General features: G+C 39.6%; 1 protein-coding gene across 10 annotated transcripts in view; it reads right to left on the reverse strand.

Annotated features, from left to right (window-relative positions):
• STARD13 (StAR related lipid transfer domain containing 13) overlaps nt 1-27,555 on the reverse strand; it is a 519,929-nt gene that overhangs the window by 93,909 nt on the left and 398,465 nt on the right. The window contains exon 1 of one of the 10 annotated variants that reach the window (XM_025996776.2): nt 6,646-7,132. The exons of the other annotated variants lie outside the window; for them this stretch is intronic. The gene's annotated coding sequence lies outside the window, so the exon portion shown is untranslated. Of the gene's footprint in view, nt 1-6,645; nt 7,133-27,555 lie in introns of those variants that run through there. 10 annotated transcript variants of the gene reach the window in all.

Consider the following 27,555-nt stretch of genomic DNA (forward strand, 5'->3'; position numbering starts at 1 on the left):
CTAACTAGTATAGAAGTCACCCTCCTTTGAGCTGTATCTTTACCTGACCCCAAGATGGGACTATAACATCCCTGAACAGGCATCATAGGTCTACTCCATTTCAGTTCCTTGCATGTGGTAAGTGGCTGACACACATTTGTTGAAATGAAATACATGTTATCACTACAGCTGTGGATTTTGAGACAAGGGGATCATCAAAAGATTACATATTTAGATCCTGTATAGGAGTAATACTCCAATACTTAAATAAGCAAATTTCAGTGGGACTGAAAAGAAAAATAAAATTGTAGCTTAAACCAGCATGAGGTAGGAGCCTTCAATAATAAACTCTAAAGATATAGATATCTTCTTTCCTTCTGCTGGAATGCCTGGCACAGAGAAATCACTTAATTAGGAGTTTGATTCTCAGCTAAACACAAACTGCTCTATTTAAACTGAGCACTCACTATTGTTGCTTAACCATGTTGTGGTTTATTCAAGTGCTCATGAGGCCTAACGAATGCCAGTCAGGATGCCTCTTGTTACATAAGGGTGCTTTTCATGGAGTAATGTATTGTTAATTTAAGAAACTGTGCCTCGGGATCCCTGGGTGGCGCAGCGGCTTAGCACCTGCCTTTGGCTCAGGGCTTGATCCTGGAGACCCAGGATCGAATCCCACATCAGGCTCCCGGTGCATGGAGCCTGCTTCTCCCTCTGCCTGTGTCTCTGCCTCTCTCTCTCTCTGTGACTATCATAAATAAATAAAAATTAAAAAAAAAAAAAAGAAAAGAAACTGTGCCTCATCTGCTTGCTGGTTTCTCCTCCCCAGGCCTGTCCTCATAATGTACTCAGCTAGTCACTGGCCAGGCCCCGTACAAATGGTCCAGTATGCAGGATAATAAGCACATATAGAAAGAACAGTAGTTCTCAGGAGATTGTTCTAAATCATTGTTTTCTTATGGAAAGTAGAGAATCAATAATTCCAAGAAGCTTTTATAGCACAATCTTTCCTGAGACAGTAGAGTGAGTTTAAATTCTAGACCCGTGAGCAACGAATACAGACAGGGTCCTCCTGCCCCTTGCTGACTACAGAATACATAGGTTTCCTGCAAGAGCCCTCTGTAGAGGTTCAAGGGTAATGACAAGCACCTCTTGAACTCCTTCCCCTCTGGTTTGCTGATGTCACTTACGTTCTTCCCTGGTGCCCTGGAAAGGCTCTCTGGGCTGGAAGATTTTGAGTCCTTCTTCAGCTAGCAGCTTGCTCTTTCATTTACTTCTAGCTCACATAATCAGCTAGCCTTAGCTCAAGCTACATAACAACCACCTGCATTCCTGTGCTATTTCTGTCTGTGGAAGCCACTGGCAAGGTGTAAGCTACCATGCCAGCTCTGGGAAGACATTTCTCTTCAGGCTTCCACAGCCTCATAAGAACAAGGCCACTTCAAGGAGCTTTCCTAATCAGGAGGACTTAGGTTTTCTGTGGGTTTAACCTCTCAGGACTCCACTTTCTCCTGTTCCGTCTACCCACAACCTGATGCACTGACATTGCAAATTGGCTTGGTTGCAGCTCATCTGGGGATACATTGAGTTGTCTATTCATTACTGGGGCTGTATTCATTTTTGAACTTGGCATTCCTTCACCATAAAAACAGTGAACTTTCTGTGGCCACCAGCTGATAGCACTTATTCTGCAGCATCCCAAACAGAACCATTAAGCAAGGTCTTTAAAGAAGGCACCTGCTTCTCTGCCTTTTAAGACGTGATGGACAGGTATACTGAGGAGACTAGACTTTTTAGAACAAAGTCTAGTCTCTTTACTGAGAGCCTCAGGGAGTGGCACTTTTAGTGGGGATGCATTTCAAGTATTATTCCAAGAACTGGAAAAGGAAAACCTCCCCTCTTGAACAAAGAAGTAGGTGATGGATAGTCTATCTCAGTGGTGAGGCTCCTGACCCATTTATCAGTGAGGTTGTAAACAGAGTGGAGCTTCTAACGCAGTTCAGTGTTTAACTGCATGACCTTGATTTGATAGATTATTTCCAGTATTCCTATGGTTCATCCTGATATAACTTGCAGAAACTATTGTAATAAAATGGCTTTACCTCCACCAGTTATTCCATGTAAAAAGAGATTAAGTAAGGAATTACAAAAAGCTTCCACAATTTACATAGTTTTCTTCAGAATCATTTCACAAGTAGATTCAAGTTTCTCCTTTTTAACTGTTCTTAACCTTAATTCAAGAGAAAAGTTAGACCAGTTAGATTTCTCTCAGTGATAGTCTACTTTTTCATGGAAGTGGGTAAAACAGGCCTCTTGGGTCCCTCTTGATGCTAAGATTATTGTTCCCTCAAAGAGTTTTCAAACTTTTGCCTCAAAGGTTACCATATGTTCAACATTTTCTAAATTTAATAAAAGGAGAGTAGAAAATTAGAATCCTGGCCTGAAGTTGCTAAACATGACTGTGCTCTAGGTATGTCTTTGGTTCTACATAAAGTATCTAAAAAAGGCAGCCCTTAGGTCAGTGCAATTCATAGATAATTGATCAGGCAACCTTTGGATTATTGAGAACTTTACTGAGATTATTAAAATAATGTTGCTTATTTATTTGTCATTTTTCATATTATTTACGAATAATATGTTAAACATCTTGGTTCAGAAAACTTTGTCTACATTCTTTTGTTTTGTTTTATTTTGTTTACCACCTCTTTAGGATAATTTCCTAGAAGGAGAATTCTTAGATCAGAGGGCCTCGATAAATACTGCCAAACTGCTTTTCAGAAAAAAATGCTTAGATTTTCTTTTTAAAACATATCTAGTGGGGCATCTAGGTGGTTCAGTCAGTTAAGAGTGCAACTCTTGATTTCAGCTCAGGTCATGATCCCAGGGTTGTGAAATCAAGCCCCAAATAGGGCTCCATGCTCAGCGCAGAGCCTGCTTATCCCTCTCCCTCTGCTTCTCCCCCTGCTTGCTCTAAGATAAATAAATAAAATCTAAAAACAATAATAACCACCATATCTAGCCACAGATATATCAAGGATCTTTCAAATGGAGATAGTTGACTGATAGTTTTAATCTTTAGTTAGCTAAGTATAATTAGTAGGACTCAGATATGACTATGTAAGGTAACCATTTATTTACCGGTGATTATGTATAGGCCTTTCTGATGTTGGAAGTCTCGGGTTCCCACATTAAATCGGTCTATATGTTATTACATACACTATAATGGTCAAATTATTCCAGATAAACAAATGGGTACCTGGATTCTGTCCCAAAGGTTATGTGATCATAGTGTAGCACATACAGGATAAAATTTTCAGAAAGGTATGAAGAGATTGACTTGTTCATTCATTCAACAAACATGACTTGAACACTGGTCAGTTATGAGAAACTAGGGGTAAGCACCAGGGAATCAAAGTAACATGGCACCTTCCCTGTCTCTGAGAAGTCCACCAAGGGAGACAGAGATGTAAATAAAAAACCTAGTAGAACAAGATGAGAGCTTTATTAGAAGTTTATCCTATGGAACCATGAATGAAGAAGGCCCCTGACTCTATGGAGGAAAAATCCTGGGTAAAGCTTTGAAGATGAATAATGTTTTAGGTAGCTTTGGAGGGTGTTGAGAACGATAAAAAGAAAAAAAGAGAAAACATTTAGTAGAGCCCGGGTACTGAAATGATCAGGGTGTGGAGATGTGGAAAGCAAGGTATGGAAACCACAGGGAATAGCAGGGTCACACTGAGGAGAAGGTGGATCGACATGACTGGCAAACTGGTTAGTCCTTTCCATAAAGGGCTCTAGGGGTTCAAAAGAGGGAGAAAACACATCCTTAAGAAGATCAGAAAAGGGTTAAGAGAAGCCTTTGGAAGATGGGCAGGATTTGTTAAGATAGGAAAAAAGGAATATTTCAGAAAGCAATTAGTGACCTTAAAGTTTTCAAAGCACTATCATGTATATTAATATATCATGTGACCTTAACAACAAGTTAATGGGGTAAGGTATCCATTCTTACCCATATGGCCACAGAGAAACTATGAGTCCGTGGGGTTAAGTGACTGGCCCAAGGTCACACAGTTGAGTGGGGTAGCTTCACAATTCAGTAAATGGTGTCCCAGGGGATGGTTTTGTTGGAACATAGTGGTATCGGCAGCTGATGTCGGAAGGTCCAACTTCTGACTTCTGACATCCTTTGCATTATACTAACTAAGCTGCTATCATGTTTATCACTTAAAATGAAGATAGTTTAAAATATCTAAACTATAGTTTAAAGTAGTGGCTCCTATCTTTTAATATTTTACACACTGTTGCATTTATCAAAATATTTTGGAAAGATTATCTTTTGTATGTGTACATATATGCATCCTACATGAAGATAAGCATATATGTAAGCATGGATATATCAAATGTAAGAAAATATTAGGTACCTGAACTTGCACTATCATCTGTTTTCTTTACATTGGGAATTTAAAAAATTATATATTTAATCATACTAAATCAAAGCAGTATTGCACGAATTGCATCCCAACCTCTAAAACTTCAACCTGTGTAAGGAAATGACTGGTGTTCCATGAAGCCAGAACTGGGTGAGAAAAATCAAAGGATAATTCCACATAGAGAAAAAATCTCAGTGCAAGTACTTTCCAGTGTAGGCTTCTGCAAACAAAAGTAGTATTAAATTAGATTACTGAATTTTGTTTTGAGTGACCTAGAGTTTTTCGGCTTTTTTAGTGTAGTGTAGTTCTAAGAAAATGAAGGCAACTTCATAAATGACATAAATACTAAAATTTAACAGCACAAGACACATTATAAATATCTGGCTGACATTTGAAATGTCTCTGGGAGACATTTTAAGCAGCAAACCAATTTATTAAAAGGTTAGTTATCTTCCTCAAGGTCACCAAGTTAGGTAGCATAAGGGCGGTGGCTGAAATCCAAAGCTTTTGACTGTAATCTTGGTCCCTGCAATAAATTAAAAATGTCTTCATGAGATCTGACACGGGTACTGTCAGAAATTGGCAAATATTCTTTCACACATTCGACAAACAGATCTGGAGGCTACCCTGTCACATGTCGGCATATGTCAGCACATGTGGGTTTAGCTCATGCAGAATACACTGGCTGGCATATCTGACACCCTCACACGCGGATACGAGTTTAAACATCAAGAAGAGCATGTTCCAGAGTTTCGCGGAGTATCCTGCTCACGTCTCTCAATGGCTGCAATAAGCTGCACTAAGTCCATGTCAAGAACTCTGCCTCCGAATATTTAGTTTCCTCTCATTCTTCCAATCTAGACTATCGGAAACAGGTTAAGCTCTGAAAAGACGGTAAGACAAAACGCTCAACCTTCAGTTTATGAAGGTCTTTGCCAATAAGAAAAGACTTAAATGTGGCATTTATTACAAAACGTGTGGAAAGGGCCTCGTAGAAACCATATGGCTGTCAGTAGCAGCACAATCTCATTCAAAGGTGCCAAGAACATTAATGAGACGAGGATGTCAGGAAAAGCAGAACTGGATCAATACTTCTCCCCCACGTGCGGTTGCCCCCACCATCAGTCACTGTGCTTGCTCTGTGTAAATGAAATCAATCAGCGGGGATTTCTGTAAAATGCGTACAACGGTTGTCTTCTAGACTCTACCAGAAGATAAATGATTCCAGACGTTGGACTGCAGCCATTTTCCCACACATGCTACGAAGTTCTGACATCCATATTGGGCCATAACACTGAGTGGTTTCTGCCTTTGCGAGTTTACAGCCAGTGCCTCTACTTCTGGTTTGGACTAGTCAGCCAGCTTGCGCTTCCGCCCGTGTAAAACATTGAGAGAATTGCTTCTTTCCAAAACAGGGGCTCCTGTGATGCCCCTCCAAACTTTGCTCTTGTTCATATAAGCTTATCATCCCAAATCACTGTTTCAGATCCCTTTGGGCTTACACAAGTCCCAGCCTAATATAACATGAGACGTATGACATCCAACACAAACCACTTGGATGTAACACACAAAAACAGACAGCTCAAGTCCCACTTTGTTTTAAGTCTAGTATGCTTTAAAAAACATGCTAAACGTAAGGAACAGAATTGTGAAATCTAGCAGCTTGTGTTCTGGAAAAGGGTAGAAGGTTTTTTGAGAAAGACAGACTAAAAGATCCAGAAGCAGTTTCCTTTAAAGACCATGTCAACACAATAAGATGATCCGGAAGGCACGCAGAAGTCTAGGTCATATTCACGGCTATTTACATAACCGACCCCACAGAATTAAACATCCAATAGATAGCACTTTCTGTCAGCCCCTTGAATCTGAGAGATGGGCATTTTTCTCACTAAACTGCCTTTGGGGAAAGATACAAATTATTTTTCTCGTATTTCAGAACAATAGGGGGGAAAAGTCCTATGTCAATATCTGTAGTCTGAGATAAAAACAATTTTCTGAGGTTAAATAAAAGTAAAACAAATCTTACTATTTTGCTTTCAAATGTTTTTCAAGTGAATAGCCAACATGAGAGGCACTGCTTTAAATTTAAATCAAGTTCTTGTTAAAAGAACGTCCTCCTGGTCATCAAATATACCACAAAGAAAACTTTATATATCGGTAACACAACTCAGTGCAAATAGGAAGTGACTGTTGTCTTACCCACCACCACCTCCTTTCCTATGGAATACAAACTTACTTTGTTGAAAAATGTCCTTAGGCTGGGCTGTACTTTTGAAACAAAGCCACTCTCTTCATTTCATTTTCTGTTTTCTTGAAAACTGCTCCTCCGAAACTGACAGATGGTGCATCTGTCACTGAGTGTTTCCTCTTCGTTATCTCTGCCAGCTAATATTTCCTCTGTGCTTAGCTGTTGTCTGTGAGACTGTTCCACATCATTCTAGCCTGATCAATGGTGTGCCTGGTTTGAGGTTGGCTTTGGCCCCGCCTCCAGCTCTGAGAGAGAAACCGAAAACTCACAGCTGGATTTCCTATAAATCCTCTCCTTTAAATCTGGCTCTGCAGCTATGGCACATACTAGAGGAAAAAGCTGCCAGTCTGTCACAAACCAAGGAGGTGATCCTCTCCTAGCTCCCCCTCTGCCCCCACGCCAATGCCAAGCATGTATGTTATATAACAAATCTCATTTTTAAGTTCGCCTGAAACTTCACAGGACAACAGGAAGCGCTGTTAAAGCAGGCTTATGCTTTTCCATGCCTAATGAGACTCAAAAGAAGATGCCCATGACTAAAACACACACACACACACACACACACACACACACACACACACACTGAAATAATATTTAACATATTAAAATTGTGAAAACCGATCCCAAGCAGAAAATGCCAAAATAGTACATCACAAAATAATTTCTATCCTAAAACACAAGTAATCATTCATATTCAGATGACATTATATCCTAAGCAACAGGATTTGCTAGCATTTATACTATTGATGAACTTGGCGAATCTAGAGAATATACAAGATGCATTTCAGGTTTTGGCTGAGAGAAGGTTGTCCTACCAAGTAGAGTAGAACAGCTGAATTTGTAACACCAGTCTTCTCTGTAAGTTAGTAGGACAGAGGACACATTTTTAGAGTGATGTATTCGGCACAGCCAACAGGAAACAAATCTTATTGGGCAGGGAAGCTGCACATTTACAGCAAATAGGTTATATGAGTATTACTAAAATAAGGATTGAAGACTGAAGACTGTACTAGGATCCAGAATCAGCAGGTCTGGATTCAAGTCTCAGTTTTGTTTCTTGGACAGTGTCCTTGAACAGGAAAGGCATACAGTAAGCTCTGGAGACCTCACAGGTGATTGAAAGATTAAATTAAGACAATAAATTACTTCATTGTTATTATTCAGCATTTGTATTGTTTTCTACAACAGAGAGAATATTAAATAAGTATAAATATTTAATCTGGCAAAGAGTGGTACCAAAATAAATACCAGCCTGTGATAAAGAGCACTAGAGACAAAAGGATTCCAGGAATAATGTGTAGGGTACAAAGTGCATCCTGAGGACAACAGCAACTTTGACTTTGAATATTTTAACTCTTTGGTGAGAGAGAATACATGGTAAACATAGGTCAAGTGGGGCTCAGTAGTAAAAGTCTGAAACCTTAGTTCTCTTTACACATCCTCACAGAAAGAATCCTGGAACTGTCATCTGCTATTAGTCCATAACTCCTTTAAGGGGGGGGACCTACACAATTGGCATGTGTTGAGTAAGTGAATGAATGAGAACTTGAACTAGGTAAGAGTTACTCCCTCCAAAGGAGAGAGTATGGATTATTATGAGAAGCCTGAGCTTGAAAGTGAGGTTACCTGTGTGTCCTCAAATGTGAGATTGGGGCTTTCCAGGTCACTGAAAAGAGACGAGATTTTGTTTGGGGGTGGGGGGCCTGACCTGATCCTGCTTTCTGACTTCCCCTAGCAACTCCCCGGCCTCCTACTTCCTCTCCTGAGAATGTCATTCTGCGGACAATGAGTGAGTCAAGAACCAGGATACTTGTAAACAACCCCTTAATGAAAGTACATGGATTATTAGGGTAAATTCCTCTTAAATGGGGATGTGAGTCTTTGCTTGCTGTGGCTGGAAAGAAGTCACCTTTCCAAGTCTAGGGGGACCCTACTCCATGTGGGCTATGTACAACAGGAGTAGACTCCTGGAGAAGGAAAGGCAGATGTGATGGGCTCCTGTTCCTACCCTGAATGCCACTCACTGCCAATGTGTTTCTGTGTTTTTGACTAAACACACTGGGAAGGGAATCTACTTTCATATTAATGATTTCAGATATATGATCTCTTCTCCCCAAGCTGCAGGGCTATGCCAATTTGGGGTAAGTGAACTTACAAATTGCGAAGATCTAAGCTAATAAACACATTTTTAATGCCTACCTATGCAAGGCCTACCTATGCAAGGCACTTTACTAGACAAACCAGAGGATGCATGCTTCCAGCTCTTTAGCTACCACTGGTTTCCAGCAACGCAAAAGATTATAATCAAAAACAGGATCTGAAGCCAGCTGGGGATAGAAAGAGCACAGCTGGGCTTTGAAGGAGAAGGATCACATCTAGTTTAAGGAGTGGGAGAATTCAGAAAACATGACTAGGGTGGTAGCACTAAAGTTTGGGAAGGATTTGTGCAGGCAGAGACGAGGGGGAACACTTGAAAGAGGACACTCTGAGAAAAAAAAAATGAGCTCTAGGGCACAGAAAGAGACAAGAGGCAAGGCAAGCTCAGGAAACCAGAAGCTATCTGAGTCTGCTGAAGCACAGGGAATGTGGGGGAATCGTGGAGGATGAGATTCCAAAGACAGGCTGGAACCACATACAGCAGTATGGCTTTGAATGCTGGGGCAAGGGGGTTAATACTGAGTTCAATCAGCAATCATGAACCCTGGGAGGTTCTAGAACACAGGTATAACATAATCTGAGCAGCGAGACCTAGTAACCATGTTTCCGATAGATTATAAAGGAGGCAGGAGGTAGACTGACCCACGTGGGTGGCTACTGCAGTAATTTAAGCAAGAGCTCATGAAGGCTCGAGCTTAGAGGATGAGGGTGAAGAAGGGAAGGGTCCTAGCAGCATCTGCTTAGATATGAGGGTCAAGGGAGATGAGTCAAAGAAAATCCTACCTGGAGGAATTTTTCCCGGAGATATTTGCAGACATATGTACAAACATATACAAGTTTTTATTTCAGCATTATTTGTAATTGCGAAGTATTGCAAACTATATAATACCCACCAATAGGGAACCTACAAAGAAATTATGATACAGTCATATAAAGAAATACTATACAGCCATTTAAAACAGATATGCAGCTATATAAGAAGGCCATTGTAGAGTACTGGTGATAGACACCAGATTGCTAGTGCTGAACCATGGCAAAGGAAGAAAAATATTGGGGACTGGAATAAGCACTGGGAGGGGACCTCAGGATTCAAATTCTACTTCTACTTTGGGACCCAGCTTCCCCAGAACCAGGACAACCTAGAGTTGTGCAGTATACAACCAACCCAAAATATGTGGCAGCTTTGCCCACAACCACCAAATCAAAGGTGCCAGAAGCCTATGTAACTCAGTCTTGCCCATTTTCTTGATCAAAAGCCCAATACCCACATGCCTGAGGAAATCAGTACTTAAAAAAGGAACACAATCCATATTTGGGACAAAAATACTTGCCAGAATTATACCAGATGGCAAAACAAATGGTTTGGCATCTGAAGCTTCCCATTTTTATGAAGCTCTGAGCATAAGAAGTCAGTTATGCATCACAAGCCACATCTGTGCCCAGGTGTTAAGCGCAGAACAAATTCATGAATCAAGCACAGCAGTAATAAATAGGACTAATCTACTGAAATGCAAATCAAAACCACAATGAGGTATCACCTCACACCTGTCAGAATGGCTAAAGTCAAAAGCACAAGAAACAAGTGTTGGCGACAATGTGGAGAAAAAGGAATCCTTTTATACTGTTGATGGGAATGTAAACAGGCCCAGCCACTACAAGACAGTATGGAGGTTCCTCAAAAAATCAAAAATAGAACCACCCTACAATCCAGGAATTCAACCCTGGGTATTTACCCCCAAGATACAAAAACACTAATTCAAAGGGATACATGCATCCCTATGTTTACCGCAGCATTATCTACAACAGCGAAACTATGGAAACAGCCTGAGTGTCCACTGACTGATGAATGATAAAGAAGATGTGGTATATATACACAATGGAACATTATTCAGCCATAAAAAATAATGAAATCTTGCTATTTGCAACAACGTGGATGCAGCTAGGGAATATTATGCTAAGTGAAATAATTCAGTTAGAAAAAGACAAATACCATATTTCTCACTCATATGTGGAATTTAAGAAACAAACCAAATGAGCAAAGGGGAAAAAAAGAGAGACAAACCAAGAAACAGACTCTTATCTACAGAAAACAAAATGATGATTACCACGAGGGAGGTGGGTGGGAGGATGGGGGAAATTGGGGATGGGAATTAAAGAGTACACTTGTCTCAATGAAAAACAAAATAAACTATAATGATTTTTATTTTTATTTATTTATTTATTTATTTATTTATTTTTAAAATTTTTATTTATTTATGATAGTCACACAGAGAGAGAGATAGAGAGAGGCAGAGACACAGGCAGAGGGAGAAGCAGGCTCCATGCACCGGGAGCCCGATGCGGGATTCAATCCCGGGTCTCCAGGATCGCGCCCTGGGCCAAAGGCAGGCGCCAAACCGCTGCGCCACCCAGGGATCCCTAAAATGATTTTTAAAAAGAAGAAGAAACAGCAATCAGATGAAAAAATGATGATGACTTAGCAAAGAGGAGAACAAAACTAAGTGCTTCCAGGGAGGTCTAGCAAAGAGGAGAAAAGTTTAATAAAAGATTCAAGGAAAGACAGCGCCTACATACAATGCATTGACTTCATTTGTTTAAGGAGCAGCTAGATCTGAGAGTCCTTGGTCCCATTCTCTCCTCAACACACCAAAAAGGTGCAGGATATATTGTTTATGGGACTGTAACAACAGAAGCTCTAAACTTAGGGACCTGGTTACAGAGTAGGGCAAAGGTGAAGTGCCAGATTAAGTGATATTCCACAAATTGTGTGGTTCAGGCCGTCCAATCCCCTTTCTTTTAATTAGCTTTGGGACAACAGAACCCAGGCTTACATCCCTGAAAGTTTATATATGAAAGCTCACTCTCTACAGAGATAAAACATCTTTTTTTTTTTTTTTGAAGTAGAGTCCAGGCTCAGAGGAGGGGTGCAAAAATTGTACAGCAACCATTTGTGGTGGTGTGAAAGGGCACCACAGGAAGGATCCAAGAGGCTCCTTGGGATTTTTTTCTTTCTTGCAGAGAGCCAGGCCCGACTATTAGATCTTTCTTGCCAGCTCTGTAGAGAGGAAGACATACTGAGGAACCAAGGACTCCAGAGAGGACAGTGCACATCAAGGCAAGAGCTGTTTAGATGTAATAGCATGTAGAAATATGCCTTATGTACGGAATCTGTGCAAGAGCAAATTAAGAGCAGTATTTCGTGAGAGCAGTACAGCTTCATGGATAAGAGTGTGTTCTTTCTTTAATGCAGTGAAGAAACTGCCTTTATGTTCCAAATGCCTGGGTTCTAATCTGGACTTTGCCAGATACAAGCTGCATGAGTTTGGACAAGTTGCTTGAGATCCCTCTTTATTAAAGGGGAAATAATACTACTCCTCTTGGGGTTATTAGGAAGATTAAGTGTAAATGTAAAATGCTGGGGATGGAGTTTGCCATCAACATTCAATATGTGTTACTCACCATTCCATAGTTAGAATTCTAAAATATAGGTGATTACTACTACAGTTATAGGGCTGAATATCATTAATCTCAATTCAAGAAACAGAACTCTCTGCAAGAATAGGTAATTGCAGTACTTGTCTGTAATTTACTCTAAAATACTTGAGTATAGATGGTACAAAGTTATGTGCTACTTAGGTTCAGCTATAACCCAGGTGCGTCTAGCATCTATCTAATAAAGCATTCAAAGTCTGAGACAGTCTAGCTGGTATTCTAAAGAGGGAGCCTGTGCTTCAGAATCTGCTGATATAAACCCTGCTGGCACTACCTCTCCATTAACAATCTCCAGTTAGCATTCCGAGTGTCAAAAAGAGGTTTCAACTAGTGAAAACGGTTACTGTTGACTAGTGTGCTCAGTGGAATTGAGGTATTCAAGAAATATGGACTGGCTACAATATTTCAGTGTGTAAAACCTGGTAAGGCCTTTACATCTCTGGTGAGCATGCTCCAGTCTCAATCCTGAAAACAGTCCTAGATGTGTTATTAATATGAGTTGATTGCAAGGTTCTGGGAGAGTAGATAACCTTCTTTTGCTCCAGAAGTACTTATCTGCCTGCCATGATCTGCCAAAAAGAACCCAAGAGTCATCCATGACACTGTAATCATTGTAGTTCACTTAGCCATGATTTCTGGAGAGTTGCTCTTGTCTGATACTGGCTACACAGGTGACAGAATCGGTTTTGGGAACAGAGGTGCTTGCCCTAAGCCTCTCTCGGCTCTTTATGTAAGGCTGTAGGTGAATCCCATAAAAGGAAACCTGCACCCAGGTTATGTGAATTGATGTACATGTGGGGGTGTTTGTTTAATAAATGTCCATATACCCGGCAGAAACTGGTCCTATGTCCAGTTATTGATATGACTTAATTATGAAGTTTTGGGGAGAGTAGTTGGCCCTCTTCTGCTTCAAAATTTCTTCTTTGGCTACTTTCATCTGACAAAAAGAACCTAAGAGTTGTGTGTAACCAATGTGATCATTTCATTTACTAATAAAGGCAGCATGAGACATACAACCCATAAGACATTTAAGAAGATATGCAAAAGTTCCAAAGATTGCTTGACCAAAAAGCCCAGGACAAAGATGTTTATTTTGGTCACATCTGCTTTAGATATTGGATTCTAAGAAATTCACTGATTCCTTAGATATTGGATTCTAAGAAATTCACTGATTCCTTGGCAAAATAAAAAGGAATTAGAAAAAAAAACCCAGAAAGGTACTACACGTTAATTTATATTATGCTACAAATATAATTTTAAATATGAAAATACAGTTCTTATCCTGAAGAAGGGTTCATTCATTTTTTAAATTATTTTGCTATCTTCACAAAGAAATAAAAGAATATCTATAGCACATTTTAATAACTAATAAAAACAACTTTTAAAATACTTTTCTTTAGGGACACTTGGGTAGCTCAGTGGTTGAATGTTTGCCTTTGGCTCAGGGCATGATCCCAGGGTCCTGGGATCGAGTCTCACATCAGGCTTCCCTGCATGGAGCCTGCTTCTCCCTCTGCCTATGTCTCTGCCCCCTCTCTGTGTCTCTCATGAATAAATAAATGAAGTATTAAAAAATACAATACTTTTCTTTAAAATAATTTTAATTACACCAAATATCGCTCACAGTAAAAATTTAAACAAAAGTCCATTTTTACTTACAACTCCTAATTCTGCTTCCCCTCCCTAGGGGTTATCACTAATAATAATTTAGTGTCCATCTTCCAAACTTTATAGATATAGATATCTTTTTATATATATCATCTATACATACACATATATATACACATATTTTATATGAGTAAAACATGTCCATGTGTCTACACATAATATGTACATATACACCCATGCTGCACACCTACTAGGTAATTCCTTTTATATAAACAGAATCATATTAGACATACTATTCAATATGTCTTGGAGAACTTTAAATGAACAAATAAAGCTACCAGCTGAATCTAGTGGAACCCAATTAGCTATGCAATCAAAAGTCTGGTACCAAGGACATCAGACCAAGAAAGTGACAAGGTCCCAAAATGGAGTTGGAAACACGCCAGTGCCTTTTAGGTGAGTCACTCGTCCACCTGTGGCTGAGAGATGTCCCTCCTGTTCTTCTCTAAGCAGTGCAGTAGAATCGATGGATAAATGAGTAAGCACACAAACTCATAAATGAATGAAATAATTGAGTCGAATTCAATTCCTTGACTTGTTTCAGGTGACCGACTGTCCCTCTAACAGGCACGCAGGTTCGTGGAGCATATCTGCCTCTTTCCTACCTAACCTACTTTAAGCGGTAAATAAATACTACCTGCCATTGCTGAGTTAGTCTTCCTTATGGCAACGGAAATGGCGAATTTCCAGATTTGCATCTTGGGTCGCTTGCACTGGGCATGCACTGAGAGCACAAGGGAGCAGTGGCACGTGCTCATCTACAGGGGTCCCACCACCAACACTTACAGTCAGGTGCGCAGGTGCACAATGAGGGCTTTGTGACTTCCTGCAGTCTCTGGTATCATAGAGCTCATTTTCAAGTTGCAATCTGTGGTTTTCAGTTCTCAGGATACTGTTTGTGTATGCCTCCGACACAAGTTGGGTAGCAAACATTCCGGGTAATGTGGAAAACCGAACAAACCCATGTTTATATTGTGCTCTAAAAACAAATTCTCCACAAACCCCTTCTCCAGCATTCAACATTCTTAAAAGGGTATAATAATCAATCACGTAACGTCTATTATATTTCATCTCCTTTCTTTTTCTGGAGAAGAACGTTGCCTTTCATTATAAAATGAGAAAATCATAAAATTAACTTTGCTTTTAGTAAATGTTTAAGATGGAAAGTTTGTGAAGCCCTTAGGTTTTTCAAATGAAGCATATGACCCTCACCTTTGATAGATTCTTATTTTGAAGTAAGTCAAGGTCAAGGTAATGGCCTTGGCTGCTTGGATTACTGATCCTGAGTTTTCGAGCTTTCTTTTCTTTCTTTCTTTCTTTCTTTTCTTTCTTTCTTTCTTTCTTTCTTTCTTTCTTTCTTTCTTTCTTTCTTCCTTCCTTCCTTCCTTCCTTCCTTCTTTCTTTTTTAGATTTTATTTATTTATTTGAGATAGAGAGCGAGAGAGAGAGAGAGAGAGAGAACGAGTTGCGGTGAGGGGAGAAGGAGAGGAAGAAGAACGCTCTCCACTAAACACAGAGCCCAACATGGGGCTCCATCCTAGGACGCTGGGATCATGACCTGAGCTGAAGTCAGATGCTTAACCAACTAAGCCACCCAGGTAACCCTGAGCTTTCTCTATCTAAAAAGATTATGTAAGAAAAATCTGACAGCATATGTGCAGCACAAGGGCTCTCAAAAATGAACTGGATGAGTAACAACAGCTGTACATGGAATTCAAATGATAAGAACTTAATTCCACATCATGTACAGCTTCAAAATGTCAGCAATGTGTTATTTATGCAGATGTTCCACTGTACACATAGGATTCCCATTTCAGTATTTGTAAAATTCCAAAAGTTATAAACTTCTGGCTTATACTACCCATAAAAAAAGAGAGAGAAATGGGGAAAATTTTCATCAGCTAAAAGTCAACTGTGCATTGGAAAGTCCTATTAAAGACAGAGAAAATAAGATCACATAGAACAAGAATAACTATGTCCACAATAGGCTCAGAAGGATGTAAATGATGAAAGGGAAAATAAAGAAAGCTTCATCATATCGACATCTTTCCTACAAATCTGATGCTTTGGAGAGCAACCTAATTGGCTTGCGGTTTCTGTTACCATGGAACAAAACCTACACTGGCTCTCTCAAGGTAGGGAAGGTATGTGAAGTTCTGGCATTCAGCAGCTACAGACCAGAGAAAGTCAACAGTGAGGCAGAAAGTATAAACTACCTGCTGGAGAGATGCCAATTTCATGCACTGTGTTCATGACAGTTCTACAAGCATGGATTTGCCTCTTGGAACCTGGCACTACTATTCTTCAGGATTGTCTACCCTAATTCCATGCTCCTATTCTCTTTTCACCCCCCACTATCTACTAACCCTTGAACTGTAAAAGTCAAATCTTATACTAGTTTAAAATTTCAATGGTTTTTTTCTTTAATGCTGGGCAGAGAAATCCAGAATTGCTTTGTATGACACTTAGCACAGAGGCTTGCTTTAATTATGATGCTAATGGACATCCACAATGAAGCCCCAGTTGCAAGGAACAAAGCCCCTGGTCACACAGCAAGCCAGGCTTCGCAGGCACTTACTAAACTGAATTTCTTCCACTGTTTTGAAGATTATGTCACCTATCATTGCCTCATGCAATGTGTATGTGGCCTGGAGTTTGGACTTTTATTTGGGATTACTCTCAAAAACTGGATTATGCAATGACTTTTCTAAATCAAACAAAAATCCAGTATCTCTTTTTAAAGTTCACTTTGAAATTTCTAGGGAAAAGCAGGCCTAAAGTAGGTTCTGAAACTATAATGAACATCATTTTTTACAATCTCCCAAACTAGAAGTACATTCCTCATTTTTTTTTCATATCTGCCTGCTTTCTAACAACAACTCTACATGATTTGATTGAAACCAACTTCAAAACCAAACTTGGAGGCATACTTATCTAAAAGGTTCAGGAATCCTAGGCTCCTGAACTTGTTTTTCATTTTGCTGTGAAGTGTGGGTGGCCATGAGCATTCCTGGGGGCAATAAGGCATTTGCTAATGTATTTGACTTTTAAAGTTGTTAATCATACTTATCAACACAGGCAAGCAGCACTGGCCACAAAAGATTAGCTACTCTACTGTAATGCTCCCCGTAATCCGAACCTAGGAACATCATCAGCCCAGAGTGATAACTGCTTCAGTCAGCTCTGACCTTTAATGACTTCAGACCTTATTAAAAACCTTAGCTTTTAATAAATCCCAGATTTCTTCTATCATCTCTCTCTCTCTCTCTCTCTCTCACACACACACACACACGCACACACACGCACACACACACCCCTTTCTCCTGTGATGGTAGCTAAGATGAAACATTCATAATGGTGTACACTGTGTAAGGTGTTTAAACAACTAGAATGCTGTTTAAACCACCGCCCATATTTTGATTTTCAAGGTGGCCTTTACTGTCAAGAGATTCAGGTGCTACTAATCTCATAAGAAAAATGTTTACAACCATCAAAAAGAGCCTTGTTTCCAGGGAAACTAAACCTTGTTTAAATCCTTTGGAAGCATTAGATTCTAACTGTAGTTTTTCCAGTAAGACGCACAAACCATTGCTCCTTGGGAAAGAATATATTTAGAGAACAAGAAAATGCCATCTCAGAAGTGCATCTGAGTGCATCAGAGAATTGAGGAATAGAATGAGTATTTTGAGGGAAAATAAGGGGAGGAGGGCGGTAACTAGAGCTGAGTCCTGCTGGCCCCTGCTTGGTAAGAAGGTTGCTTTCACTTAAGGGATTCTTCCTTAAAAAGGCCATGTGTTTCATCAACAGACTTAGTTCTGTCTTGTTGGAGTCATACTGAAGTTCCCATGTTGGAAGCATGGCCTCTGTTCTTCCTAGCTCATTTTAACATTCCCTGAAATTCAGGGGAAAAAAGTCTGTAATTATTTATTATATTGTTTTACATACCAGACAATGAGTATTAGCTGGTTCTAGATAATGAGCTTTAGCTATCAGAATGAAAATAACCCCTTATAAAAATTAATGTATTTAGAATATAATATCTTCAGAAAACAGATGACTAAAAGCTATCTAGGTTCTGATTCCAACATATTACTCCATCATTCATCTCTTCTACAATGAACAACACAGATAAAAGGACAGCATTTTTATATTAACAGAAAGTGTTTGCCCTCTATGAATAAAAAGTTCTTGTAGAGGCTGCAAGAACAGACAAAAATTTGAATGAGTATCAGAGATGCAGTTAGATGGATTCACAGTAGTCTTCACATCCACTGACATAGTAAACACACTCCCCCAATCTATTTAGGCTCTGGAAGAATGTACAACAGCATATGGACTACTGAAATGAAAACACTCATCATCAACCTTTTTTTAAAAAATTAATTGTGGTAGAACACAGAAAAAAAATTACCATTTTAACCGTTTTTAAGTATCCAATTCTGTGGCATTAAATACATTCACACTGTTGTGCAACCGTCGTCACCATCCAACTCCAGAATGCTTTTCATCTTGCAAAACTGAAACTCTGTCCTCATTAAACAACCCTCCATTTCCTCTTGCCCCAGTCCCTGGACACCAGCATTCTAACTTTCTGTCTCCATGAGTTTGATTACTCCAGGGACCTTGGATAAGTGGAATCAGACAGCATTTATCCTTTTGTGAGCAGCTTTTTTCACTTAGCTTATTGTCTTCAAGGTTCATCCATATTGTAGCATGTGACAATATTTCCTTCCCCTTTTTAGGCTGAATCATATCATCAACTTTTGTGACACATGAGGACTGAAAACTGATCTCACACCAAAGATTCATTTATTTGTCTTGGGTGTGTGTCCCCCTCGTCCCTTAGCACACTGGGCTCCTCCTCCCTCTGGGTCAGGTTCACCCTCTTCCCTCTGAATAGAGCCCTTGTCCTGCTCCTCTGCTTGGCCAATCCAATTCTTCCTTGGAGCTCCAGCTCACTCTTATTCAGTTCCCTGACACATGACTATGTAAATTGTGTATCTCAGTGCAAAATGAAAACACCCTTGCTCAAAAATTATTAATTATTAATAATTTCAGTCTCTAAGAGATATATATACATCCACATTCATTGTAGCATTATTCAACAGTAGCCAAAAGGTATAAGCATCTCATAATAAATGGATGGATAAACACAATGTAGTAAATACATACAATGAAATATTATTCAGCCTTAAAAGGGAGGGACATTCTAACACATGCTAAAACATTTGCTTGAGCACATTATGCTGAGGGAAATAAGTCAGCCTCAACAAGACAAATATTACATGACTCCACTTATCTGAGATACCTAGGGTAGTCCAATTCAGAGAGATGGAAAGTAGAATAGTAGTTGGCAGGGGTTGGGAGGAGAGAGGAATGAAGAATTGTTGTTTAATGGGATAGAGTTTCAGCTTTGCAAGACAAAAAGTATTCTAGAGATGGATAACAGCAATGTTTGCACAACAATGTGAATATATGTTAATGCGACGGAACTGCACGCTTAGAAGTTGTTAAGATGGCAAATTTTATGTTACGTGTATTTTATCACATCAAAAAATAATAATCTCAAGATGGCTATTGCAGAATATGAAACCTAGGGCCAGGCCCTTCTAAGCATGAAGCCCTGCCTCTGTATCCTCATAGTACTTTATCTGACCACAGTGTCAGAGTAGCCATCGCTATTGATCTACATGTGGGGGTGTCCTCCCACTAAATTGTGAATTCCTTGAGAACAGAGTTTTAGTCATTTTTCATTTTCTTTAATCATCTCACATGTATTTGATCATAGAAAGTATTCAAAGCTTTCTTTTGAATTAATTCCTATCCATATATTACATTAGTCACAAATTCTGTTTGACTAAGAAAAACACTTATAAGTCAGGCCAATGTGAATTAGCAGATACAGAACATTTCCAGAATGGCTTCTGCTCCCTTTGTCTACAGCACATTTAAGATCCATTTCTATTGGGTTTCTATGTTTCTTTTTTCTCATAGTTCTCTATATTAGGGATGAAGAAGAAATAAGATACCTATATGTGCTATCCATATGACATATAAATGGCAAAATCCTAAAAATTCTCAGCCATTTGAAATTTTTAGCAACGAGCAAAATGTTCAAAATTCCTCTTTGGTAATGAATAACATCACCGAGAGAATGCATCAGTAATCTCAAGAAACAGGGCCCTGAGACTAACTGCTATTATTCTTATTTGTTCCCAAGCTGAATCTTCTTAAGACTAAATTAATTTTGTGTTGATCATTGGTCTGTGAAACACACATAATTAAGTTACTGATAAATACAATGGCTTTCAAAGGGAAAGAGGGGTTAGGAATCTATTTTCTACTTTGGGATTACTACAGAATTTCATTTCTGAAAACAGGGCACAGATTAATTTAGTTAAAATCTGATAATCAACAAAACAATTTAAGTGGAAGTGATCCCACTGTCCTAGATTACCCAGCACTTACTGGCAGTTCTGGGAATCTGAAGAAAGATGTTAAAGGAGTTACCTGAGAACAATGGTGTATACAATACATTGCAAGGTTTATACTTTTTTTTTTTAATACTTTGTTTTAACCATAGTTCTTCAAGGATAATACTACAGTCATAAAGCAAAACTCAAAACAACCTGGATACTTTTAAAAAGCTTGTATGTAACACATTTCTGGCTATCTAGGACAAATGCACTTGGAAAATGAAAACCTTAATGCCATATAGAGTAGTTAAAAATGTGGCTCTGGATCCACAGGGCCTGTATTCAAATCCTGCCTCTCTCACTCCTGGCTTGTGCTCTGTGCTTCAGTTTACACATAGGTAAGACGAGAATGATAATACATATGTCACATGGTTGTCAAAGGAGTAAAAGAGTTCACACACAGAAGCACTTAGAATTGTGCCTGGTATGGGTAGCCTCGGTGGTGCAGCGGTTTAGCATCGCCTGCAGCCCAGGGTGTGATCCTGGAGACCCTGGATCGAGTCCCGTGTCGGGCTCTCTGCATGGAGCCTGCTTCTCCCTCTACATGTGTCTCTGCCTCTCTCTCTCTCTCTCTCTCTCTCTCTCTTTCTCTCTGTGTGTGTGTGTGTCTCTATGTATAAATAAATAAAATCTTTAAAAAAAAAAAGAATTGTGCCTGGTACGTATGAAATGGTCACTGAATGCTAACCATTATTTTTTCTAGATCTTGGAATTTCCTAAATCATGTACACCATAGGCTTGCTTAGTAATGGCCATGGTGGGTTGGAATAGGAGAGGATACCTCAATCAAGAGTTCATAATGCAGCTTTCATTGAATCAATCGTGTTCCTACCATAGGGAAACTAAACTGGGTGTCCCAAAACACAGTCAGAGTCCAGGGTAAAAAAAAACGACAGCAGTTATATTTGATAATGTCTGGGGTGAGGACGGAAAAACAACTGTTTTGACTAGTAGGGCTGGAAATAACTCACGACATGTTGAGAAAAGCAAAGACAAAAAACACCATGCAGCCACAGCATGGAGAAAAGAACTGTGATTTTTCTACATCTTCATTTCAGTTCCCATGAACCCTGGCTATATCTTATTTCCTGGTCTTAGATGTGGAATATATAGTTCTGTATCTTTATAGTCAATTCTGTATCAGTCAGGATAGACTGAATTATGCTTCAGTAACAAATAGCCCCCAAATCTCAGCAGTTCAACACAACAAAAGTATACTTCTTATTCTATATGTCCACTAAGCATTGGCTACACCTTAGTTCCTCAGGTATACAGGCTACTGGAGACTTCATCTCAACAATCATCACAGCAGCAGGAAGAAAACACATCTGAAGCTTCCACCTGTAAGTGATCCATGTTCTTTCTACCCCACATTTCATCAGTAACATGACTGATGCATAACCTCAAAGAGGATGTACAATCCCATCATGTGCCTAGGAGAAGGGTTACATAGAATACCTTATAAATGGACCCTAATGAGTACTGCATCCTTCCTTTTATGATTGGGCAAGTTTAAATGAGTCTCTGTTTCTTCAGAAAATAACAACATCGATAGGAATACACACATAAAATGTCCCTGTTCCTGCACATTTCTCTCAAAACTATGATCTCCTGAACATAAGCAGATCTTCCTCATTCTGTGTAGACATGTAACTTATTGGAACTTTGATTCCCTAGACAATCATCTAAGTCATCCTACTCTTTTCATGAACAACATATGAGAATTAAAAGCTCAAAACTTCAGAAGTGAGGTATTTTAAGATAGCTAAGTTTTTTGCATGTGTGAACCAAAGGACTTAACAGTACAGCTTCTAAACTTAAAAATTTTCAAAAACCCAACATTTTGGGATGACAGCATTTTTTGAAAGGTTATATATTTTTCCTTCTTTTAAAACATGATATGCATACATAATTTAATGTATTCTTAAACATGAAAGATCATCAATATAAATATCAGATACAATATGGTGATACCTTTGGTATCAAATAAAATGTTAATTCATCTAACAAATACACATGTAAATATGTATTGAGTATATTTGTCACTATTGGAAACACACGAGGAATAGAATAACCCTTATCCCAGAGTGCTGTGTAGGACTTTTGAGACGGATTGGTTTTTTATGATCACTTTTTTCCTCCCCATTGCTATCAACAAATTGGCCATCTCACTTCCATCTATTGTGTATACATTGGTAGTCTCCTTTTCCTTCAAATTTCTAGTTTTTTATCCTCCAAAATCTTAGAAATTAAACACATCAGAATTATTTGGGAAATATGGGGGTTCTGGGTGGCACAGCTGGGTAAACATCCAACTCGATTTTGGCTCAGGTCATGAGATTGGGCCCCATGTTAGGCTCCTGGCTCAGCAGGGAGTCTGCTTGAGATTCTCTCTCTCTGCCCCTCCCTGAACTCACACTCCCTTTCTCTCTCTAAAAATAAAAATAAATCTTTTTTTAAAAGGGATTATTTGTTACATGAGAGTAAATAAGTGAAATTGGAAGGATCTCTGGTGTTGGTCTATCAATAAAACCCAAAACCTTCAGTGCACCAACATTTATGTTGCTTTGCTTATTGGTCTTTTCTATATAGCTGATGTGGACGTATCAGTGGATTTTGGATAAGTGAAATATCTCTATGTTTTGAGCTGAGAGGTATTAAACATGTAGCATTTTCATTTTCTTAAGCATAATGATTTTTTTATTGTTTTATAAGATACTGCCTTGTGTTCTTCTCTACATCTTTTCCTTAATGAAGAAAAATCCCTTCATATTAGTATGTGTCCTGCTTCTCACCTCATTTTGCCAAGAAAATTTGTATTTTCAAATGTTTAGATCTAGAATTTAATCCTATCCTTCCTTTTACCTTTCTCTGACTAATGGTAATGTTTGATTACACATTTCGAAAACCACAACTGAAGGGGCATTTGTACCATGTGGCTTATTCAACCTCCAAACAACTTATCCTTAGCGATGAATTTCACTTGTGCTCTTTCATTCTTTTAAGAATAAATCATTCTTTCAACCCAACTAATGGTTCCAATTTTCTTCACTTTTGTGTCATAATAGTCTTCAGCAAAAGGCTATTGCCAGATTATTGTTAAAAATGTCAGGATATTTAGTTTTGAAATTTGATTCTGTTATTCAAATAAGAGAATTCAGTAAACAAACTGGACAATATGTATAAAGGTAATATAGAGCCTAGTCCAGGCACTGTTTAGACAAAGAGTCTATTAATCTACTCCATACCATACAACGCATTACCTTTCAACTGCCTCTTAAAATAGTCATTTTTTCCCCTTCTTTACATTTTCAAGAACCTTGCTCTAGTTCTTCCCATTAAACACTTGGCAAATGTATAAACATTTTTCTTATCATTTCTGAAGTTTTAAAGAGATAAGAAGTTGTGAGATTAAGAACCTCAATGCCTCATCTACCCCCAGTGAAACAAACACTAAGGAGGCTCTTCCAGCGAAGCAAACTCCATCCACTTTAACACCCTTAAAAGGCCACTACAAAATACCTCAGTGACCAATAGCTTTTAGACTGTCTCAACCATGACCCGGGAGCTCTGCTCGACCCTCCAGTGTAAAGTCTCAGACATCCCACAGCAGTAACATTAGACAGCCATCCGTAAAGTCACCCTCTTTAAAGTTTCATTCCTAGTCCTCTCGAACTAGTGCAAGGTCTGTCTTGTACTGAGGTAATAATCTCACCATCCCCATGGACAGCTCAAAACATGGTCCCAGCTGCTACAACTCCCTATAGATGTAAACACAGGGCTGATTTGTTCCAGAATTACTTCTCACATCAATGCTCTGAAAATACTCTGCAAGCTTAATCCAAAAGATGGCCCGGAGGCCTCCCTGTGAAAGAGTGAAGCTGGCCTCTTAGGGAGAAGGGAGGATAATTCTAAATACACAGAGCTCTGTCGATTCCACCCACAAACAATTCTCTCATCAGCACGGTCGCCTGACATTTCTGTTCCGATTTAACCAGGCAAAACATTTTCCTTTTGAATCCAGACAAGGTTTACATCTCAAATACCCCAGAAAAGGTCATCCGGGGACTTAAAATCACTGTAAATTGGAAATGAACACGCAGGAGGAAGCAGGAAGGGAGGGAGGATGCTGGATACAAACTGAGATCCTGAAGACAAAATGTGGCATAGTTCCCCAAGCCCCAGTTTTAACTAGGACCAGTACCACAAAGAAAGGCTGTCAGTTCAAGTCTGGAGTAAGTGCCAGGAGCTGTGGGAAGAAGCGAGGGCCGAATGATGGTAGGACTGCAAAACACAGCGCGGCCGGCTCTTCAAGGCCCAGCGGCAGAAACAAGCCCTCGCCAGCCAACTTGGAGTGACAACTTGAGCTTGTGATGGAATGCGCGCTAGGTGGTAAAGCTGAACAACGGAGAGAAAAATTCAGCCACTGTTCCTCATTTCTTTGCCCTCGAACACACTATTCTACTAGTAAATGAAAAAATCAAATGAAGAACATATTTTTGGGATTGCGTAATCCTGAGTCACACCAGTTTCACACATCTGAATACAATTTCTGCAGTTCCACAGCATGTCCACTAGAGGCCTGTGAAGAGCTTCTCTCCCCCATCGACTGCCTCAGAGCCAAAACCGCCAGAATTAAATACAAATTTAAGAAATACTGATCAAACACCGATAAGGCCATGACTGAGTTGATAGGTAACCTCATCACAAGCACCATCACTGTGGAAAAAATAAGCAAAAGGCAATGGTCTTTCAAAATTCCAACAGATGGAAACTGTGAAACTTGTAAAACTTCCCATGGGTAACGGAAAGAGCAGAGTTAAAGGAGGTAGGGCTTGGTGGCTTCAGCAACAATTCCAAGAGGCCACCAAGCTCTGGCAGGCTCCGACTAAGTGGAAGCTACACCAAGGAGTGAAGCAGCCCTTCTAAAAATTGCCAGGGGCCTGTAGGGGCTTCTGAGGAAATGGGGCTTTCAGATCTTCATGTGCATCTAACAGAGAGAAGGTTCCTGGGTGGGAAAGCATCCGGGAAAGTAAACAAGGCAGTAATTTAAGACAGATGGACCAAGAAAAGACTTCCTAAATAGGGATTCCATAGAAGTAAACAGGGAAGACAGATGAGGTATGGCGTAAGGACAGAGTGAAAGAGACCCTAAGGTGAGAACTCTCAGCTGCAGGCGAGAGAAGGGGAGGTAAAGCCAAACACAAACCATGCTGGATGTACGAACACAGCTGCAAAACTGTGTGTGCACAGGAAAAATCACTAGGTGAGACGATATGCCTTGACAGTCCCCTTACCATCTCATCAAACTAAACAGTGCCTCATGTCACGACATCCCCAAAAACCATCAACAAAACACACAAGAATGTACATCAACAGGACCGCATGCGCGCGTGCACCCACATACATGCAGTTTCTATTCTATTTACAGAAATGGCCTGTTTTTCACTAGGTTTGGTTAATTAGCAATCAGAAAGGAGTTGTAGGAGGTTTGAAGAAAAGATTCTTTGTTTGGAAAACCTGTGAAAATATTCCCTCAGCAGCTTGTAACTTTCCCTACAGATCACCCTGGCCCTGAGGACAAGCCCAGGTGCCAGAGGCCTCTGTGATCCCACACAGAGCTCACATTCAAAGGCAGTTCTCTTTGTTGTCCCCTAGGAGTTAAGCCTTAATGGGTTTACAATTTGCAGGCTTTTTTGGAGAGTGGCTTTGGCGGTTGTTGCCTGCTGCCAGAAATTGAACAGAGACAAGCCCTGGTGAATCCCACAGCTGTTGTGGCTGCTCCCGCTGCTGGCTTGGAGAGAAGAGCAGTTGCCTGAGGCATTTCAAAGATGTGCAAGAACATAGGGAGACTTTATGAATCCTGGAAGTGAATTTGCAATTATTGTGAACAGATGGCCAGTCCACATGGTGGAAGAAGAATTTCAGAGCTATCATTCTTCGGTGAAGACCATGGCAAATGGTAATTCACTGAGTCTTCGTGTGCCCAAATAAATCCTTTGTGGAAAAAGTATTCAAATACAATGTGATATTATTATCTGTTGCCAGTTAGCTTTATTGTCACACTCCTGACTTCGAAAGAACTTTCACAAAGATCAGCCAGTACATGCACATTTCTTTGGTTAAAGAAAAAATAGATGTGGTACCTCTGGTAGAAATTTGGCAAATACTCATCTTGGCTCACTGGGTTTCATGGAGGTGACTATCTTAATACTGTCTCCATCACTACTTCATCCAGCCCCTGTTTCGGAAAATCTTCATCTTAAACTGAGATACATGGATGGTGGAACAGTGTCAAATGATTTTGAGAGTAGAGAATCTAGAATCTCCTCTTGTAACCTACACCCACTATTTTTTCCCCATCATCCTTCCAGTCAAGTTTTGTTTGCTTTTTGATACACACAGAATTCTCTTTTGCTGAAATCTCAGCCTATTTCCTGTTAATTTCATGTTGATGCATCTGAGAATCACATTATCTCTTCTAAACATTGTTTATTTAGTCCATTATGATGCCCAGGGTCAACCTCTATTCATTTTGTATCTGAATGATTAACTTCTTCAGTTCGAGCAAAGTACTTTTAAGTACCTCTGATGTACAAAGCAACAACTAGGCACTAGGGAGGAATCAAGGACCATGACTGTAAAATGCTGAAAACCTGATGAAAAAATAAACACTTGGGGAAAACTTCTAATACACCTAAGATAGAAGTGTAATCAGAAAGTTGTGGGCATATAAGGAGGACAAAAAAAATGATTTTTTAAAACATTTTCTTTTTTTCAAAAAATATTTTATTTATTTTTGAGAGACAGAGCATGCACATGTGCACATGAGCAGGGAAGGGGGGCGAGGAGCAGAGAGAGAGAGGGAGAGGCAGACTCCCCACTGAGCAGGGAGCACAACAAGGGGCTCAATCGCAGGACCCTGTGATCATGACCTGAGCCGAGGGCAGATGCTTAACTGACTGAGCTACCCAGCTGCCCGAGAAAAAAATAATTCCTAATTCTTACTGAGAAGATTGGGACATAAGTTTTGATGGAGATAGAATTTAAGTTGGCCATGTATAGAGTAATCTATCAACCGAGTTTTAAACCAGAAGTCTTGGAT

Source organism: Vulpes vulpes, chromosome 9, assembly GCF_048418805.1.
Source record: "Vulpes vulpes isolate BD-2025 chromosome 9, VulVul3, whole genome shotgun sequence".
NCBI lineage: Eukaryota > Metazoa > Chordata > Mammalia > Carnivora > Canidae > Vulpes > Vulpes vulpes.